This window comes from Scyliorhinus torazame, chromosome 1, assembly GCF_047496885.1.
Source record: "Scyliorhinus torazame isolate Kashiwa2021f chromosome 1, sScyTor2.1, whole genome shotgun sequence".
NCBI classification, from domain to species: Eukaryota; Metazoa; Chordata; class Chondrichthyes; order Carcharhiniformes; family Scyliorhinidae; genus Scyliorhinus; species Scyliorhinus torazame.
The window spans coordinates 169,890,560-169,898,028 of record NC_092707.1 but is presented as its reverse complement, the minus strand read 5'-3'; the positions used below and the strand labels follow the sequence as shown (position 1 = coordinate 169,898,028).

Below are 7,469 nucleotides of genomic sequence, written 5' to 3'. Positions count from 1 at the left end.
ACTGTCGCTAGGCGCCCGGCAGACCAATAGGGAAGCGAGGTGTCACGTGGGGGCACCCGGCCCAGCCTGAGGAGTGTGTCCTGTTCATCCTGACATTGGCAGCGGAGTTCCCAACTTGGACGCACTGCGGCGCTGGAGGCGAATGGATCTCACAAACCAACGCGCCTGAAAGTGGGATTATTGTGTGTCTTTTCTCGCCAAATTCTGTAACATTTAAGTTCGTCCCGCCTGATTCAGACGGCTTGTTTTGAATTGGCTGCTATAATTATTCACGCCCACGGCCGCTTCGGAACCAATGTACCCGGCTCCCGTTTCCGCCGGAGTCCTGTTTGTGTTCGGACTCATGGCGACCTCACTGAGGGGATTGAACGCGCGAAGGAGGACTTGATTCCCGGTTGATTTGCTGGTGGGTATTTTACTGACGGGTTGTTAACGGCGGGAGTTGGGTATCGATGGGCGTGACTCATTTATTTATAATTGGGGGGGGGCGGGGCAATAAACGGAAGTGACGAGCGGTGTGTTTTAAGACGCTGGAGTGGAGGAGGGGCCGCCACCGGGAATCGTGAAAGGGGGAGGGAGTTACAGACAGAGAGAGAGGGATCGATACAGAAGTGAGAGGATAAGAGGGAGGGAGAGAAAGAGGATGGAGAGGAAGGAATATTAGTGGGAGAGGGGAATAGCTTGGAAACGATGGGGGTGGTGGTAGCAGCTAACTAGGCATCAAGAGAAGGGAGAACTGACAGTGGAGGGGAGAGAGCGAGATCAGGGACGGAGAGAGAGAGCGGGGTTAGGGAGAAGGCGGGCAGAGAAATAGACAGATTGGGGAGCGAGAGCGGAAAGAAACAGCCAGGAGACCGAGGAGGAAAAACGGGAGAGAGATCGGGACAGAAAGAGATCGTGAGAGCAGGTGAGTCAGGATCTGGACCAGAACATCCCCCGGGGCAGTAAACAACAGTAATATGTGCCAGATATGTTACAGCCGGATATTGTTCCGGCGAGACTGATTCTGACCAGGCGTTTGTGGAGCCCGAGCGGCAGGTGCCCGATACGTTTTATTTGTTTTCAAATTAATTGCCCAGATGTGTTTTTCCTCACACATTCCAGCAGGAGCAGGGAGACGGTTCAGACTTTACTGACGAGTTTATTAACCTGCCCTCCTTCTGTCCGGTTTTACCATATGGTCGCTGAATTTTCCGCCGGTACCAGCTGGAAGTTGGTAGCGGCCGCAAAGTACCTACATTTGGGAAATCTGCTTTGATCATTTACCTTCCGTTATACGAGTGTTGTCATTATGATTCAGTTGATTGTAGTTTTAAGTCTTAAACCGCGATGAGCAATAAAGCGTTAGACAGTTTTGTCTTCTAGGTATGATAGAGCCTGTGTGATCGCTAGGGTGATCAAACCTTTTTTTTTCCTAATATTTGCAATAACAGATGGTTTTTATGTTCGAGGAAAGAAAATAACTTGCATTTTTAGTGTGCCTTACGTGCTTTATAATCAAATTGCTTTAACGCAGCTGCTGATTCGCGCACAAGCAAATTCAGAGGTAAATGTTGTCCAGCACAGGGAACTGCCCTCATCCTTTTTGAGTGATGTTGGACAAACTAATCTTGGCATAGGGTCTTGCCAAAAAATGCCACTTCTGACGATGCAGTGCTCCTTCAATCCTGTGCCACAGGATCAGGTTAAACGAGTTACTAATACTCGCCTGGGATTTGAATCTCCAGCTTCCTTACTGAGGTGAGATTGGGGCAACTGAGGCAAGCTGACATGAGGGAAATAATTGATTCCTTTCGGGTTTCAGCATTATATTTGCGACAGCTTTAACTTTTTAAATTAAATTAGTGTAAAATTATGTAAATTTAATTACATTTGAATTTAATAGATAGTGGCTAAAATTGATTTTAGAATGGAAACATTTTAGTGTTTATAATTTTAACCGATGGATAGAAAATCTAAAGGAACATTTTTTCATGTAGATGTATTGTACAGGCTCCGATGTTTCACCAATAATCAATATAAAATGAATTATCCCCATGGAATTTTTTGGGTAACTAACAATTCCCTGTAGTTGTCTTTAGCAAATTCTGTTGGATATATCATTCTGCAAGTTATTATAAACTAATGGTAAGAAGCGTCTTGTAATAATAGTGAACTTTTAAAAAAGAAACTTGACCATGAATAGCATTTTGCAAAGGTTTCTAAAGATACATGATACTAACTGCTTAAAATTAATTATTGATATTATTATGGGTTACGTTTTTGAAAAGCAAGCCAGTAATGTGAATATTAAAGTTTCATTGCTGTACAGAACACATTTGGTAATCATTGCTTGGTACTTAAATGCAGGAACAATGCATATTTAGCAAACAATACTTGTACAATTAGTAAATTGCATTGGGATGTTCATTATCTAAATGGTATTTGAGAGCAAGTTGCTGCATTATCAGAACATTCAACCCTCAAATCTACAGAAAATTAGAGCTCGAGAAAGTTTTTTTGCATCATTTTTGGTTCCTTCAGGCTTTCACTCCTTAGGGCTGGTGAGAAAACATGAAGGAGTACAGTCTTAATATCAAAATGTGAAACTTAAAACATATTATGAATGTGGATTATTTGCAGTGCTAATCTCTTTCTTGCGTTCTAATAGGTTAAATCTCTTTTTAGCCTATTACAATAGAAGATGGTTGACGGTTTATCTTGGCTAGCTCATCTTGTTAAGTAGGTACGGTACTTTAATGGCATCTATGGCATGGATTACTGAATATCATAACAGAAAACCTTTGTGTTGTGAAACTATAAGAAACCCAAAAAGCAGCATGTTTGTGTAGCAGAACTCGATTATGCTTAAATCCTGCAAAAAGTGACTCTTGTGCCATGTCAAATCCTGATTATGGTGTACCAGATGGATATTTGGGCTTCTTCTGATCTTCCACTTTTTAGGAGAAAAACATAAGTCAAGTTAAACATATACCAATAACTAACTCCAGCAAATTAGGAGTAAATGGGAATGATATGAACAAGGCCTGGAATTATACCTTTGACTGGAAATTCCTGGTGTGAATGAGTGAGAGGGAATGCACCTTCTGTATTGATTCCATAAAATATGTTTTGAAAGAACAGGCTAAATTGGAGTAAAGCTGCATAAATACCTATTTAGAATATAATTTCAAGTTTTCCTGTTTCTCAACCCAGTATCCTGTTTTCCTTATGGTAATTCCACTAACGGTACTTGGTTCAATTACTGATTATACCACAATGTAGAGATATAAATGCTACATGTCCAATTGTTGGGAGTGAACGTGGTGTACTGTGGTTTATGTGTTGTCGAGTTACAAGAGCATAGTGAGTCAGATCCCTAAGGTTAAAACTACATCCTTTGCTGTACCTTTGTAAACTAACTCCAATAGCAATGGTTTTCAGGACTCAAATAATTTGAAAAATACTTTGGCTTCCCTTATTAGTCACAGAATATATCATTAGTGCAGTTTGTCATAGATGGTTTATTAGTTAAGGGTAAAGCTAAAATTCTAATTGTTGAAGACTGAGAAAGTGCTGTGATATTTACAGAGAATACTGTTGGCCTGTCACATGAAGTAAAATGAAATGGAACTTCATTTCCAATCATGTAATTCATTTGACAGACTCTGTCATGCGTTGCCCTCCATCCTGATCTGAGCTGCGGGCAAAATTACAATCTCTACAAAAGATGAATAAGGTCAACCCACAAGTTTCTCTTGCACATAGTGTTCCAAACAATATTGGTTTGGGCGCTGTTTCAACAGTGAAGGTGTTTTAGAATTAACAATGTTAATAGAAAAAGCTTGGAGTGTTGACAATTACAGTATAAATACAAGAAAACTAGAAAGATTTATGTAACATCTTTCATGCCCATAGTATGTCCTAAAGTGCCTTAATACTGATAATCTTTATTAATTTCACAAGTAAGCTTAAGTTACTGCGAAAATCCCCTAATCGCCACACTCCGGTGCCTGTTCGGTTATACTGAGGGAGTGAGGGAGAATTCAGAATGTCCCATTCACCTAACAGCATGTCTTTTGGGACTTGTGGGAGGAAACCGGCGCACCCGGAGGAAACCCACGCAGACACCAGGAGAACGTGCAGACTCCACGCAGACAGTGACCAAGCCGGGAATTGAACCTGGGCCCCTGGCGCTGTGAAGCAACAGTGATTACCACTGTGCTACCGTGACAATTTACAGCCAGTGAAATGCTTCTTAACGTATAGTCACTATTGTAAGAACTGCAGAAGTCAATTTGCACAAAGTAAATTCCCACAACCAGAAATGTGACACTGAGATAATGTTGTTTTAGTAATGTTGATTGAGGAATAAATATTAGCCAGGGCACTCGGGGTGCGATTCTCCTGTTTGCAGACTAAGTGTTCCTGCCAGCGAGTGCAGGACGACCCCTGGGAGGCCCTCCCCCTGCAGCCTTGCAGTGGTAGAGGGGCACATGGACACTAGACCTATTTCCGTGACCCGCTTGGGGTCAAACCTGCCAGGTCCACGCCTGTCAGGACCTGCACCATCGCCTCCCCAGTGCAGTTTACCAAGTGGGAGGGTTTGAATCTGGCTTCAAGCCCACTAATGACATGTAAAAAAGAGGATTTGCACAATAATCAGGTTCTTGTCTATTTTGGCCAATGTGGTGTGCCCGGAGACCTGGGATGGGTCTGGTGCCTACGCAAATCCACATTTTGGGCCGGCGTGCTAGTCTTTGCCTGATCGCAAATCACAATTTTAGTGGGCAGAGCTGGAGAATCCCGACCTGGGGATACCATACCTGCTCTTTTTTTAAAATAGTGCCATTATATTTTTTTATTATCACTTGACAGGATAACTGGGTCCTCGGTTTAATGTTTCAAGACGCCTCCAATGGCACCGTCTTCCCTCAGTACTTCATTGTGGTGTCAGCCTGTAGTTTTGTGTTCAACGCCTGGATTGGACATAACTCAAAGCCACAACTGACACAAATACACAATACATGCCTCAATTAACTAAGAGACTTTCAAGTTTTGTAACTTTTCAATATTCATGGTGTCATGGCTCCTACTCCACCTGCAAGACACAATAGCTGCTACTTTATAGTGAGAGTAGAATAATCTTGCTTTGAATATCATTATAGTTCTTTCTGAAAATCTTATTTATCTGCCATTTTCTTTTGTTGAGTTACTGAAATTTCTAATAATCAAAATAAGGCTACAAACAAAATTTCTTCTTGATATCTTTACGTCACTCTGAGCTCTGCGATGAGCTGAATTTGAACTGTGTAGTCTTTGTCCAGTGAGCCCAGTCACAGCAGATGATGTGACAAGCTGGTGGTTTAAAAAAAATTTCTGTCTTGAACTAACTCAGCAAAGACATTTTGATGCTTTTTACTCATCAGTGATAATTGCAATTGCCTAATAAAAATAAGCAATGTTGTTTTATTATGTCCTGAACTGTTGCTTTATTTAAGAGATTCTGATATGAGAAGACACTTGTGGACGTACTATCTATTTAAAGTAATAGAAGGGCTGCTGGAGAATGATCAACTTGTATGCATAAAAAGTGATGCGAAAAAGCATTTTTTTGAAATACAAATTTTTTTAAAGAAATTAAATTTCTTGCAAAAAGCATACCATATCTTTGCTTGAAGTTCTGCTCTCAATAAAGGGAGGACATTTTTAAATTATGGATTGTAAGATTTTCATTGTTTAGTGTCAATTTTACTGGTCCAGTACAATTGTGTCACTTTTTTTTAAGTATCTACTCAGAAGAGGAGGAAGAAGGAAGGCTTCATTTAAATACCGCCTTTCCCAAATTAGGGATACCCCCCTAAAGTGCTTTAGAACCAGTAATGCACTTGGAACTTTGGTCACAGTTGTAATGTAGGAAACGCGACAGCCAGCTTGGGCATAGCATGGTTCCACAAATTGTATGGAGGTGAATGTTTTTTGTTTGTAATGTTGGTTGAGGGATAGGTATCAGTTGGGTCAGGGAGAACCTCATTAAAAAGTGCCTCGGATTGTTTGTGCCCACCTGAGAGAACAGATACGGCCTCAGAAAGTAGATTCTGTTATTAGGTACTTTGTCAGTCACATGCATATGTGGATTTCCTTTTTTTAATAATATTTTATTCAGGTATTTGAAATTTTTTATAACAGTAACAAAAACAATGACATCAACATAGTAAAATAAACATTTCCCCACAGCCCAATCTTCACGCACCTCAACCATACAACAACAATCCGCCCTCTTAAGGCAAAATTTATTTTCTCAAGACTGAGAAACCCAGCCATGTCACTAACCCAGGTCTCTACACTCCGGGACTTCGAGTCCCTTCACATTAACAAGATCCGTCTCCGGGCTACAAGGGAGGCAAAGGCCAGAACGTCGGCCTCTTTCGCCCCCTAAACTCCCGGATCTTCCGACACTCCAAAGATCGCTACCTCCGGACACGGCACCACCCGTGTTTTTAGCACCGCGGACATTGCCTCAGCAAAACCCTCTAAGTTTCGGGCATGCCCAAAACATGTGGACATGATTTGCTGGGCTTCCCGCGCACCTTGCAAACCTATCCCCTACCCCGAAAAACTTGCTCATCCTAGCCACTGTCATGTTTGCCCGGTGGATTACCTTAAATTGGATCAGGCTAAGCCTGCTGCACGATGAGGAGGTATTAATCCTGCTTGGGGCATCCGCCCATCAACCCGCCTCTATCTCTCCTAGCTCGTCCTCCCACTTGTCCTTAAGCTCTTCCTCCGCCTCCGAAAGCTCCTGGTAAATATCCGATACCTTCCCCTCACCCACGCTGGTACTGGAAACTACTCTATCCTGTATCCCCCATGGCGGCAACAGTGGAAAGGCCGGCACTTGTTTACTCAGGAAGTCGCGCACCTGCAAATACCTAAAACCATTCCCTGCTGGCAATTCAAATTTATCCTCCAAAGCTTTCAAGCTGGGAAAGCGCCCATCTATAAATAGATCCCCCAGCCTTCTAATTCCTGCCCTCTGCCAACTCCGGAACCCGCCATCTAGCTTACCCGGTACAATCCTGTGGTTGTTATAAATCGGGGTCCAAATCGATGCTCCCTGCACTCTCTTATATCTCCTTCACTGTCCCCGGATCCTCAGAGCTGCCACTACCACCGGACTTGTGGAGTATCGGGCCGGCGAGAACGGCAGAGGTGCCGTTACCAATGCTCCCAGACTGGTGTCTTTACGTGACACCGCCTCCATCCGCTCCCATGCCTCCCCCTGTCCACTACCCACTTCCTGATCATGGCTATATTAGCCGCCCAGTAGTAATTGCAGAAGTTTGGCAGCGCCAACCCACCCTCCCCCTGACTACGCTCCAGCAACACTTTCTTCACTCGCTGGGTTTTACTCGCCCACACAAAACCCAAAATACTCTTCTTCACTCGCTTTAAAAAGGCCTTTGGGATGAAGATGGGGAGCCACTGAA

General features: G+C 42.9%; 1 protein-coding gene across 4 annotated transcripts in view; it reads left to right on the top strand.

Moving 5' to 3' along the window:
- Window positions 1-20: 20 nt before the first annotated feature.
- Window positions 21-7,469, top strand: part of LOC140416604 (dyslexia-associated protein KIAA0319-like protein) — a 142,085-nt gene continuing 134,636 nt past the window's right edge. For 2 of the 4 annotated variants that reach the window (XM_072501141.1, XM_072501138.1), the window contains exon 1: window positions 608-907. The gene's annotated coding sequence lies outside the window, so the exon portion shown is untranslated. Of the gene's footprint in view, window positions 407-607; window positions 908-2,710; window positions 2,726-7,469 lie in introns of those variants that run through there. The other 2 variants (XM_072501139.1, XM_072501140.1) reach the window with 2 other exon arrangements.